This window comes from Chanodichthys erythropterus, chromosome 16 (assembly GCF_024489055.1).
Source record: "Chanodichthys erythropterus isolate Z2021 chromosome 16, ASM2448905v1, whole genome shotgun sequence".
Taxonomy (NCBI): Eukaryota; Metazoa; Chordata; class Actinopteri; order Cypriniformes; family Xenocyprididae; genus Chanodichthys; species Chanodichthys erythropterus.
In genome coordinates, this window is record NC_090236.1 from 17,675,528 (window position 1) to 17,690,272 (window position 14,745).

The 14,745-nt window shown below is 37.7% G+C and overlaps 1 protein-coding gene across 1 annotated transcript in view; it reads left to right on the plus strand.

Annotated features, from left to right (window-relative positions):
• Positions 1–14,745, plus strand: part of ak5 (adenylate kinase 5) — a 139,767-nt gene that overhangs the window by 89,345 nt on the left and 35,677 nt on the right. The window lies entirely within an intron of this gene.

A 14,745-nucleotide genomic window follows, 5' to 3' on the forward strand; every position in this document is an offset into this window, starting at 1 on the left:
GGACTCCACCCCTTTGCAGAAAGTGGAGTCTCGACCGCAAACGCCGCCTCAGCGTGCCTTAAGCCCAAGCACGCAATACAGCGCTGGTGACCATCCCGAGGCGCCAGGTAACGACCGCATCCAGAAACACACAATTAGAACGACATCTTTAAAAAGACGCGAACTACTCGTGTAAGCTCTTTCAAGGACTGACTCTTTTAGGTGCTGAAGCACGCAGGGGAAAAGCCGCTGCAGCACAGACAGGGAAATGTGCAGCCTGTCGTGTGCACTCTCCTTGAAAGCGCTCTCTTACCAGCCGTGAGAACGGCCTTCACGCTGATTACAGCTTTTTTGCTCAAAATAAAAGGCAAAGAAAAAAACAAAGGGGAAATCGGCCCCGCTGCTGCGCTGTCCGCCTGCACCGCAACCAAGAGACGTTTTGAAGAGCAGACTCGTTCACCACACTCGTGCTTTCAGTAGCTATCTTCAATGTGGCAGAAGTTTGGCTCCGAAGCGAAAAGCTGAAGATGCAACGCACCTGCTGCTCATTATATACCCGCGCTGCGAGGCAAGCAGCTGATGCATATGATTGCATGCCAATGTGCATTGGCTTGTTTAGTTATACTCGAAGTAGATTGGCCTCTCTAGCGAGATTCCTATTCGTCGGTCTGTCCGACGTATGTTGAACGTGACCGACTGAATGGGAATCATATTTTTCATCTGTTCTGCCTAAAATAATCTAAAAATATCTTTAGTTATTGCTGCAGTTGCTCTGATAAAGTTGATTTAACGTATTCCTCATTTTTTTAATTGCTAGGAGCAATTTCTCAGTGCTTGGCTCACTTTTTCAAAACTCTTCACACAGTGAACACAACAGCAGTGTATGTGGGCTAAACTGTGATAATTTTCCATAGCTTTTACACAAAATGCATTCAATGACTACAAATTTCAAATTACATGAATTCTTTTCTCACTTCTCACAAACACCACCAAAACTCTATGAACCTGCAGGCCAATTTACAACTTAACATTCTTTTTTTTTTTTTTCAAAACTGTTTAACTGAAGTAAAAAAAAAAAAATAATAATAAAAAAAAAAATAAAAAACTGAATAAAAGCCGTGCTACAGTGATATCATACTGAAATATATTCCAAATCTAAGAAATGAAATACTATCAAAATGATTAGATGTAGCGGATTGCCTACCCAGGTGTTAGTCTTTTAATTTCATTACTATCTATGCAAAAGGTGAACAATGTATGAAAATTTTATTCATGGACCATGTAACATAAACTGTAGATAATTCTGAACAGTAGAGAGTGTCGTTCTTGTTTTGTAAAGAAATTTTGCAAAAGAAATGCACCTTTTTTTTTAGGTTTATTTTTATTTTTTTTAGGTCATTGTTTTATGACCTGATAATGTGTGTTTGTTGGCTGAAACCTTTGCTAGTGTTATAGAAGAATGAGATGAATGAAGTGTTTTGGTAGTTTTAGATTAGATGTGAAATTAATTAGTGTGCCAAGTCAAAAAGTGACCCAAGATTTGAGAAATGGGTCAGCGATTTGTAAAAAAAAAAATAAAAAAAAAAAAATAAATATAATAATCCTTCCACCTGACCGGTAAATTTTGTTAAATTTTGATTTTAAGCATGAAGTCCCACCTTTGGGTGCATGCAAATCTGTTCACATACGGTAGAACCTGTTTCTGCATTCAAAACAACTCAGCTGAGCACAACAGAATGGATCAGAATGCAGGGATCTCGGGACACAGTTTTCAAAGTTAAATTACTTTTAACTGGACATAGCATCCAGTGGCATTCATGATGTGAGATGCTGAGAAACAGTAAGATGAGTGGTCAAAAATGGCAGGGTAATCAGTTAAATAATGGTACAGATGGAACGCAAATACCTGTAATGTGTGATCAGCCCGATCAAATTTGAGCAGATTTGCAAACTTTCTACTTGTAAGTTCACTGCTTAAACAACCCAGCTGATCAAATAGATGCAAAGCTTGTCAAACTTGAGTCAGAACAGCCAGAGAAAACAGCATCTGAATGCCTCTGAACCTGTCCTACATCTGGCCTGATCCAACCTGCCCTACCAGCTTTGGGAGGATTTACTGTGGAATCTACTATGGTATGTACACTGTAAAGCTATAGTGATGAAGGTTTATTTTAGATGAGCCATGAGCTGAAAAAAGATGTTGAGCAGAACCACTTCCTGAATAATGACAGGATGCAGTTGATGATGTTTAAATATACTGGCATTTAATCATGACTTGGAGGAATTGTGTTAACACATACAGTCCCAAACCCTTGAATTTTAAATCTTTGGGGGGGAAATGGTTTTGAGAGAAGTCTCTTAAAGCTAGGCTGGATTTTAAAAAAAAATGTAAAAGTCATCCCAGTCACCCCAAACTCTTTAGTGAGAGTGTATGTGGAATGTTTTTGGCACACATCTAAGGCCATAAAACAGATCATTTTCATTAATTATGAACAACTGTCCATTTTAGTAAAGAGAACAATTTGCATGTACCACATTACACTGACAGTGCATAATAATTGTGTTAGCGTTAATTACATGGCATTGCGTGCTTGTGGGATTCAGTAGGAAACCAGGGCAGCTTCTAATTTTATTGCATCAAAGACAGATGAGGCTCGGTCAAGCTTTAGCCGTTGGCTTTAAAGGTCTGTGGTGTTTGCCGATCAAATCAAGCAGAGGTTAATTACACATCCACCCCCTGTCATGTTGACCCTGCTGCTAATGATTTGAATCTTATATCATTATCTGTTTCATGCTGACTGATCTGAGGCCTCTTTTTTTATGAAAACCCACTGTTCTATGTCTTCTATTACTGTTATCGAACTGTGATATTAATAAGAGAACTCCAGTGGTAATGATTTTAATGCTTCAAATCAAACCGTCTCTCAGATTTGTCATGGTGTGCATTTGGCCGTACTAGCCAGTTTTGCCCAATAACTCAAGCTTTCTGGTGCAGAATTGCCTTGTGCTGTGTAGAATTCACTTATGTAAGTAATGGCAAAGCTCAATTTTCAGCAGCATTACTCCAGTTCCTTCAGAAATCATTTCAATATGCTGATTTGGTGCTCAAGAAACTGTTACGTCTGTTTCTGGGTTTGGGTTTTGTTTGTGTTGTTAGTCAGTTTTGTACAGTTCAGTTTCCTTTGTCTCAGTTGATCTGTTGCCATAGTGTTTTGCCCTCATGTGTCTCACCTGTGTCTTAATTATTTTAGTAATTATTTTTTTAGTCCCTAGTGTTTCTCTGTGTATAAAGTCCTTATACAATCTCTCAACTACGTATCCATACATTGTTGTTGTAAGTTGCATATGTTTCGGTCTCTTCCGTTTATTTTTTTATTTTTTCTTTGACTACCGTGTGAATCAGGGGCCCTATACCACTGTTGCCACGTTGTGGACAAACTAATTAGTGCAAAAAATGATCATATCGTCGCTGCCCGATGAAACTCACGTATGTCCAAAACGGTTACTTTTCAGGAAGTGAAAAAAACACTGTATTTCAAAAGCAGTTGAATGTAGCGTTGTCATACTTGGTACGGCATCTTTACATGTAACCATATTAGATGCTAGACAGATACTTTGTTTGCACAGTCCTACCGTAATTTTGTCACTCCTAGACATACGTCTGGCGTCAGGGGGGAAACGTTTACTTGAGAACAGTTGTCAAAAACATCTCAGGTTACAGATGTAACCCTGGTTCCCTGAGTAGGGAACGAGACGCTGCGTGGTAACGCATTGGGAACCTTCTGCGTGATGTCGTCACTGAAGCACTCATGTATCTAACCAATCGCGTAGCGAGACGTCAGAGACGGGTGACGTCACGGACCAGGAAACTATAAAGCATACCCGGATGCAGAGCACGCTAGCTTCTGGATAAGTCTGAGACAAATGCTCGCAAGTATGCAGGGGGTACGGCAAGAGACGCAGCGTCTCGTTCCCTACTCAGGGAACCAGGGTTACATCTGTAACCTGAGACGTTCCCTTTCGTGGGAACTGTCGACGCTGCGTGGTAACGCATTGGGAACGCTATCCCAACTGTGCCGTAGCTGCAAATACTTGCCAAGTTATCTTGGCAGAACTGATGACCCCGGAGTGGAGCCGACATCAAGGTTATAAAACCTTACAAACGTGTGCTGGCATGACCAGCCAGCCGCGTCACAGATGTCACCGATGGAGACACCTGACATCAAAGCTTTTGATGCCGCCATACCCTGCGTAGAATGGGCACGAACATTTAAGGGAGAAGGCTGTCCGGCCGCATCATACGCAAGTGTGATGGCCTCGACCACCCACTTGCTCATCCTCTGCTTAGATGCAGGGCCCCCTTTCTTAGGGGACCCATAACAGACAAAAAGCTGATCAGACTTACGCCACAGGGCAGCTCTGTGGACGTAAGTATCCAAAGCCCTTACAGGGCAGAGCAGATTCAGTCTTTCCTGATCCGAGGATTTAAAGGGAGGAGGATAGAAAGCCTGGAGCACAATGGGACCTGGAACGTGGGTAGGGACCTTAGGGACATAGCCCGGTCTAGGATGCAGGAATGCTTTCACCATTCCTGGAGCAAATTCGAGGTATGAAGGAGCAACTGACAGTTCTTGTAAATCTCCTATCCTTTTCAAAGAAGTGATAGCAAGTAAAAAGATAGTCTTTAGAATGAGGAACCTCTCAGGGACCTCCTCTAGTGGTTCAAAGGGCGCCTCAGCCAACCCTTGTAAAACCACGGCCAGGTCCCAGGCCGGAACCCTTGTGCGCACTGGAGGCCTCAACCTCAGTGTGCCACGGAGGAAGTGACCAGGGGGTCTCGACCCACCGAGAGGCCACCTACAAGGGGAATATGAAAGGCAGATATAGCCGCAACGTAAACCTTCAATGTTGAAGGGGATAAGCCCTCCGAGAACTTTTCTTGGAGAAATGTAAGCACGTGGCTAATAGAGGCGTGGACAGGGTCCACATTAATGCGTCTGCACCAGGCAGAAAACAGATTCCACTTGTATGAATAAAGCTTCCTCGTGGCGGGAGCTCTGGAGTTTAATATGGTCTCCACAACCTCGGTTGGGAGACCAGCATCTACGAACCTGGCCCCCTCAGAGGCCAGGCCCATAGTTTCCATAATTCTGGGCGGGGATGTATTATCCGACCGCACGCTTGTGACAGGAGGTCCTGTCTGAGAGGAAGCTCCATTGGGGAACCGTCTAATAGGGACACTAGGTCCGAGAACCATATTCTGGTTGGCCAAAAGGGGGCCACCAATATTAGGCTGACCCCCTCCTGGCGTACTTTCTCCAGAACTCCCGGGAGCAAGGCGATCGGGGGAAATGCGTACAGACGCCGCCTCGGCCACGTCTGTACCATGGCATCCAACCCCAGAGGTGCTGGATGGGTGAGGGAGTACCAGAGTGGACACTGGGTTGACTCCCCCGAGGCAAAGAGGTCGACTTCTGCGCGACCGAAATTTTTCCATAGGAGATCCACCACTTCTGGGTGAAGTCTCCACTCCCCGGGCCTCGGGCTGAGCTTCGATGAAACTTCACGAGACCGGCGAGATGCTTCCACAGGGCGGGATATACACGGCGTGATTGAAAGCTTTGACACCAAATGGATGTACGTGGAAATCAGATGACATGATTTCACAACTTTTCATTGGCCATTTAGATATGTGAAGCATACTGTATACGGAAATGAACCTGGACATTCAATCCGTCGAAAAATCTCAAAATTGGCAAAATGGACATATGTGGTTTTCATCGGACATCGACGATATGTGACCTGTGCCTACAGAGTATGCACTGTTTGAAAAATCAGGTTGAGCATGTCCAGTATGTGCGTACTGTGCAAATGACCAAATGTGCATAATGCGCACATGGATCCATAGTGTATGTGTAAAAAGTGAATCATTTTTTGGACTTTAACCTAAAAAAAAAGTTCTGTGTTGGCATCAGCAACATTTTTTGATACATTTTTTTTTTTTTTTCTATCCTTAATCATTAGACGCTTTCACACTGGGTAATTATAGGAACTAGCCACCAGGGCAGTCCACAATAACTAAATGTTCCCCTATGACCATTTTCCTCATTGCATTCACACCACCAATTGGAACTTTGAAGTGATGTAAGCTGCCACACGAGATTTTAATTTTGATGGCACAGAGAACGACTTAGCCAGAGCCTGAGCACACAGCACACACATCTATTATCCATCTTCATTAGTTTTAACAGTCCTATCTCATGCATTATTAGATACAACTGTTAAACAAAGAAAGTAAACGGTTTACATTAGGAATAATTGACTCCGGGCCGTTGAATTCTTAGAAATTAATGCACACCCGCCGTGGTAATGTGGCCACAAAGTATTTTTTTCATTATTTGCATTATTTTCTTAGAATTCAATGGCCCGGAGTCAATTATTCAGCTTATATTATGGTCACCACACCTCAAGATACTGTTCCAATGTTGTATTTGTTAGACATTTGTCAGGTTTTTGTCCTTAAAATACTCTTGTGTGTGGGACTAATTTCTTATGCATCTCATCCCAAGCCTCCGTTGCCAATTCCAAAATGTCATTTCAGAAATAGTAACGGTGGCTTGAACCTTGATGGCAGAATAATACAGTTGATACAGTTATTAATGCAGTTGAGAGAGAGAGACACACAATAAAACGGACACAATAAAATGTATTTTGTGGCAAAAACCATGACAATAATTTGTTGTTTTCATCCTAGTGTTTACTATATTTATTTGCTTGGTCACTGTCGTTGTGGTTTTTTTTTTTTTTTTTTTGTGGTTGTAGGCTGTAGGACCTATTGAAATAACTGAAATAATTTGGCGAAGTGATATGGAACTGCAATGTTGTCAAGACCTGCCTAGAACTACTTTAGCCATACGTTTCCCTGAAAATAATTGCACACCTTAGAACATTGGTCAGCCAATCAGATTTGAGCATTCAACAGCCCCGTAGTATATATATAAAAAACAAAAAAAAAGTGTGGTTGATGCCCAATGACAGTAGCTGAGCATAAATATGTAATCATGTTTTGCTTTGTTCCTTCTAAGTCACGATGGGTTTTTAAAAACGCAGAGTGCCAGTGTTTTGCATGCGCTTGGCCAGTCAATGTACACTTACGCCACTGGTAGTTCTTATTGTGCTGGGTTAGACCCTACTCTGAAGTAGGAGCTAATTTAGTTCCCCCCAAAGGTGTTCCTAGAACTAAACTCATTCCCAGTTCCTATGGTGCGAACACTCCAAAAGCTAGTACTTCCGCCATTAGTTATAGAAATTATTTTATAGGTTCCTTCCATGCGAAAACCCCTACTTGTTGTTGTATAGTTCACCCCCTCATGTAAACTAACTCCCAGTCCCTCACTGAAATGTTTTTCTTGCCATAATGTTTGATTATTCACATAATGGTGCCTGGTCTTGACCAGAGCATATTTCTGAAAGTCTGTTGCCCTTTTATAGAAATACTTCAGACATGTTCATTTATTAAAAGTGGCAGAGTTCAAAAGGTACTGCATCACAGGAATGACCCTGCTGCCCACTCACACAATCCCTCAAACGCTCTTCCAATAATGCCATGTCTGTATCAACAAATACAAAACCGTGACTCATAATCCTACTGGGGCAAGAAATGTTCCATTACTTCCTGCGGTCTCAGGTGCAAAATCTCTGCCTTAATACATAATCCCAACATATGTCCTTCATAGTATGAGGAATAGTCTATCAGAAAACTACTCGGTAACACTTTATAATAACGTTCAGTTATAAGTCATTTGTGACTTATTAGTTAATGATTAACAAATAATTTACAAAACATGAATATACATTTATAAATGATTTATAAGTTATATACTAATACTTTATTAATGTTTTATTCATTCAGTTACAAGTCATTTATAAATTATTTGTTAACTATGAACAAATCATTTACAAAGCATGGCTATACATTCATAAATGATTAATAAGTGATATGTTAACATTTTATAAATGTTTTATTAATTCAGTTATGAGACATTTATAAGTTATTAGTTAATGATGAACAAATCATTTACAAAACATTACAATATACGTTCATAAATCATTAATACATGTTATGCTAACAATTTACAAATCTTGTTAAATAAATCAAACAGATCATTAGTAGATAGTTTATAAGTTATTAGTTAAGACATTATTTATCACATTGAAGTATTTATGACAATTGTTTTAGTATCATTATCTCAATAAACAATTGTTAATCATGAACAAATGTTGAACAAATCATTAGTAAATGATCAGAATATGATTTATTGATGAAGTTGTTAGCTGGTCTGTGTTCAAAAGCACAAACATTCAGGTATGCTGAAGCACAACTTTTAAGAAGAGTAATTTATTTGTTTTGAAGTGGATGAACATTTATTAATGCCTTACAGCCAGGTGATTCCAGTGGATTATATTAAATCCTTTCACTCATCAGCACAGGCTTGTGTTCTGTGTGGAGTGTTTGGGGTCTAGTGATGAAGTCATCCTCTGATCCGGATTTACCTTCCACTGAAGCTCACATCAGGTGCACAGAGTTAAACACTCCATATGTGTCAGAGAAGACAGCTGTCTATACCCTCACCAGTCAGCACTTACACTGCAGTACACACTACAAAGTGTTCAACACCTGTTATAGATGATGTGTAAATGCATGAATAAATCATTTGCAAAGCTTTCTGCATACCCTATTCTAAAGTGTAAACTATTCATCACTTATAAATGTGTTACACATCATTTGTAGACCTTTCTTACCTGTTACAAATTATTTGTATATGTATACAAGTCATTTATAACACTTTCTGCATACCCTATTCTAAAGTGTAAACTATTCATCACTTATAAATGTCTTACATATCATTTGTAGACCTTTCTTACCTGTTACAAATTATTTGTATATGTATACAAGTCATTTATAACACTTTCTGCATACCCTATTCTAAAGTGTAAACTATTCAACACTTATAAATGTCTTACATATTATTTGCAGATCTTCTTTATAAATTATGTACAAACTAAAATCTTTAAATTTACCATTTATTTGCCATATGCAAAGTATACCTTCAGTTACAGGATCTAAAAATCTATACGAATCCCAGTATTTAAATTATATATTTTTATATAAAATTATAATATTTTTATGCAAATATATTTTACTATTATATAGATATCTTTGAGCCCCTAACTCACCTCTTATATCTAAACATGACCACATTTAGCCACTTCACAAAAATAAAAACGCAATATTGATATATTTACAGTGACTGTTATCTTAGTTGATATACTGTTGTATAAAAAGAATAATTTTAAGCTCCCTACTCCACCCTATAACCTTAACCATAACCATTTTGACAATATAAGTAGTATAACAGGCAGATAAATGTACGTTAGTCACAATCATTTATTTAAAACATTACAAAAAACAGTAACGTTATACAAATCAGACAAAACTAAGTATGTGCTACATTACCAGCGAAATGACAGCAAATCATAAATTTGTGTGAGTTACAAAATGAAATTAAAGTGTTTAATGGCTGCAAACATTCCTCTGATCTGCATTTCATCCTTTTAACCGTCGCGCTGAATAATGTGAATAACACAGCAACTGAAATTCGGCATGTCGCAAACACTCTATGGTAGTCGAAAATCACATGTGACAGCCGGTGACAGCCAATAAGGAGCAAGGTTTGACGTCACTGCCGCAAACTGTGTCATATTGTGAGAAGCGCCAATTTTGAAAGTTATGAAACGGCGGATTGATACGATTAATGTATAATCATTATATTACTTTATAAGAATCTTTTCCTTACACAATTGCATCGTTTGACTTCTGAAGACTAAAAAAAATGCACGAAATAATGGACTACGTTTATTATCGGTTTATGGTGCGTTTTCATGTTATGGTGAGGAGCTGTTCCATTAAAAACATAATAAAAATTAAATGATTAAGTGTTGGTTAAACGGTGGCAGAGTGTTGATTTTTTTTTTTTTTTTTTTTTTTTTAATAATGTAAAGTTTAGGCTTGGGTAAAGTGATGGAATGGGATGGATCATGTAACAGCTACAAATGATATGTAAGACATTTATAAGTGATGAATAGTTTACACTTTAGAATAGGGTAGAAAGTGTTATAAATGACTTGTATACATATACAAATAATTTGTAACAGGTAAGAAAGGTCTACAAATGATATGTAAGACATTTATAAGTGATGAATAGTTTACACTTTAGAATAGGGTATGCAGAAAGTGTTATAAATGACTTGTATACATATACAAATAATTTGTAACAGGTAAGAAAGGTCTACAAATGATGTGTAACACATAAGTGATGAATAGTTTACACTTTAGAATAGGGTATGCAGAAAGCTTTGCAAATGATTTATTCATGCATTTACACATCATCTATAACAGGTGTTGAACACTTTGTAGTGTGTACTGCAGTGTAAGTGCTGACTGGTGAGGGTATAGACAGCTGTCTTCTCTGACACATATGGAGTGTTTAACTCTGTGCACCTGATGTGAGCTTCAGTGGAAGGTAAATCCGGATCAGAGGATGACTTCATCACTAGACCCCAAACACTCCACACAGAACACAAGCCTGTGCTGATGAGTGAAAGGATTTAATATAATCCACTGGAATCACCTGGCTGTAAGGCATTAATAAATGTTCATCCACTTCAAAACAAATAAATTACTCTTCTTAAAAGTTGTGCTTTAGCATACCTGAATGTTTGTGCTTTTGAACACAGACCAGCTTACAACTTCATCAATAAATATACTGATCATTTACTAATGGTTTGTTCATCATTTGTTCATGATTAACAATTGTTTATTGAGATAATGATACTAAAACAATTGTCATAAATACTTCAATGTGATAAATAATGTCTTAACTGATAACTTATAAACTATCTACTAATGATCTGTTTGATTTATTTAACAAGATTTGTAAATTGTTAGCATAACGTATTAATGATTTATGAACGTATATTGTAATGTTTTGTAAATGATTTGTTCATCATTAACTAATAACTTATAAATGTCTCATAACTGAATTAATAAACATTCATAAAATGTTAACATATCACTTATTAATCATTTATGAATGTATAGCCATGTTTTGTAAATGATTTGTTCATAGTTAACAAATAATTTATAAATGACTTGTAACTGAATGAATAAAACATTAATAAAGTATTAGTATATAACTTATAAATCATTTATAAATGTATATTCATGTTTTGTAAATTATTTGTTAATCATTAACTAATAAGTCACAAATGAATTATAACTGAACGTTATTATAAAGTGTTACCAACTACTCTTCCCCTAAGACTTATTCAGATGACTTCATGGAGGGAAAAGCAGCATGAAATGGGTAGTAGGCTGAAACAGCCTGTTCTTTCTGTATGAGAAGATGCTGCCACTTTTGGAATGGAGCTGTCAGGGGATGCTACAGTGTAGCATTTATTACAGAGGCGACCGATGTCAAAAGGCATCAGCCTCTTACAGGCTGTGGTAGTGTAGCTCTGAGCTGAATCAGAACTGAGAACAGATGCTTTTATGGAAAACATGAACACATGGCTAAAGTCAGACCCCTGTGATGAAGGTTTCATGTCAAAGTCACTGATCTGTCAGAATCTTCTTGAAAAATTTTCCTCTGGACAGTTGCAATTTCTTCAATGAAATCCCAGTGATTTTTTTTTTTTTTTTTGTCCAGATGTGTTACATTATTTAAGTAAAAAGTGGTTTAACTGTCTAAAGATTGTAATATACAAAATTCTCTTAGAATCTCAATGAATAGTTGAAAACACTTTGACATAATAATTTTTTGAAAGTTGCATGGTGATGCTCTAGACCAGTGGTCACCAACCTTTTTAGGCCCAAGATCCCTGACCTCGACCTTTTTGAAAGACAAGATCTACTTGATAGAAAAAGACAGCCCAGATTGTATTTAGTATTTTTTTCGTGGCCAATGTAGATTCTGATTTAATTATTTATTTTTACAAGCAAATTGGCCGATTCTGATACTGGTTGCAGATATTCATTATTAATATTATTATAATAAACAAAAATACATACATGTGGGCTATTTACCTTTATCTGTCTGTCCCAGTAGCGCCCAAAAAATAAAATAAATACAAAAATACAGTAAAAAAACTGGAGATATTTCTGTTATTTTCGCGAGCTACTGGAACAGTGATCGCGATCGACGGGTTGGCGACCACTGCTCTAGACCAATGTCTTCGAAAATCTGCTGAGAAATATTGTGATAAATGCATCTCTACCACAGTGAAGCATGGAGGAAGAGCTGACATTGTGTGGGGAGCCTTTTTAGCTGCTGCTGCCCTGTTGAAAAAACTGCCATGTTTTGAAGCATGGGAGCTGGTTAGAGCTGGTTTATGCTGGTCCTTAAGCCGCCTTTCCACGGCACACGACATTCGCATCCGATTGTCGCATTTTGCCCCCTAGCGGCAGTCGTACGGAACTTTGAAATTGGTAGTGAAGCAACCGTTACCCTCGGCTTATTCCAATCCATGGTAAACTGAATGATTTTAATGAATGTAACGTTAATGCATGTATGAATATATCCATAAAGCAAATTACCCTCAATACATCTAAAATAAAAACATACTAGTATATTTTATAGAGCTAATCAACGTAAAAATTGGTTTAATAATCATAAAATATATTTTATATAATATTTTTTTTTTTTTTTTTTTTTTTTTACATAATTATTAATAACCACCATTTTAAAGAAATAATGTTTACATAACATTAAAGTGTTAAAATATTGGTAATTCTAACTTCGCGCTCATCGTATTGATTAGAATACATCATATCCGGTTTGCCGGTCGCATATGGTCTAGCCGCAGAAGTTCAAATATTTTAACGCATCCGAAGCTCAAATCGGATCCGAAATTTCCGCATTCGCATATGATCGGAACTCCACACAGCCCCCGTACTACTCTCCAATGTAAATTAATGATTTCCGGTCCAACGGCTGTCGTTTGTCGTGTGCAGTGGAAAGGCGGCTATAGTTGGTAATGTGCTGGTTATAAGCTGGTCCAGAGCTGGAGCTAGTTGCTTTGAACCAGCTTAGGACCAGTGCCCGGTTGCATAAAGCACCTTAAGTTTTTCCCTTAAGTATGACACTTAAGGCATGATTTCCCCTTAACTAAGGGAATGACTTAAGGGTGTTGCATATAATCTCTTAAACTGTTCACTTAGGTTTCACGACAGCAACCCAGGTTTTGCCGTTATAAAATTCTACTGTTGCCATGGACACGTTATTTGTTAATTCATATCGTGGTAAGTTTTCACAGAAAACAACATAAGATGGATAAGGAAAACAAAAAAGAAAACCAAATATGAAAGAGAACGACCAGACGAGAAACTCAAATTGATAGTTTACTCAAAATTGAGATTTCTGCCGTCATTCACTCACCTTCATGCCATTCCAAACCTTAAGACTTTCATTCATCTTTGGATAACAAATAAAGATATTTTTAATATTCTCTCATCATTTATGTCCATTTATTGAAAAACATCCATATGATTACGGCTGTGTCGGAAGCTCAAACGTTTGCGCTTCCATTGACCATATAAGATATGTGCTACATATGTGATTTCATCAATGTTTATGTGAATAAACCGCTAAAGTACCATTTGTTTATCATATAAAGCGGTCGATCGTGTCTCATTAGAAGACTTGGATTGAATCTACTCACTCCTTGTAACACTTAAGGTGAAGTTTTCCTAACCTTATGTTATACTTAGGGAAATGACGGTTAAGGGGCTTTATGCAACACTTGCGGTTTTTTAAGGGATTACTTAAGTGAAAAATACATACTTAAGGGAAATTCTTAGGGTTTATGACGTTTCACCTAAAGAAACCCTTAAGTAATACTTAACGGTTATTTTCTGCAACACCCTTAAGTTTAAGGGAAATGTAAGGGTGATCTTAAGGGAAAATTACACTTAAGGCGGTTTATGCAACCGGGCACAGCACTTGACCAGCTTAAACCAGCATTTGACCAGCTAAGGACCAGCTTAAACCAGCTCAAACCAGCTGCCATGCTTCAAAACATACCTAACCATACCATACCTTTTTTCAACAGGGTATTGTTGAGTTATACTTCACTATGAAAATCATTTAATGTGTCTGCACCAAAAGTGCTATTGTGAAAGCACCCTTCAAATTTGTAATGTATATTTCATCATAAGGTATATTTCCAAGTAAGAAGTCTCTGATAACAACATATTGTGGAAAACCCTTGTTTCTGTGGAATATCCTGTTTCACTGTGATTGCCTACAGTTGTATATTGATGCTTTAGAATCTGATGGTCTTCCAGTTTTGGCACCAGGACCTTTTTTTCAAAAAGGTCTTCCAGTTTTTAATTCTAATTCAGATTTTATATTTACTGATCCCGTAAATAGGAGTAGAGATAACTTTTGAATACAAGTTCATCTCTGTGTAAACTACAAAACACAAATTTGTGAAAACGGTGATGTCATGCGCATGCGTATTATGTGTCTAGTCTGTAGTAGTAGTGTTTCTTCACAAAGTAACATCACCAACTACTGTATAATAATACAGCCTTTTTAGTCGATTTCACAGATCTGTGTGAATGGAGATCTTTTTGACAAAGTTGTTGTCTGTATACGTAAAAAATAAAAAAGGAAAAACTTTTTAACATTTTTAGTACACCGTTGT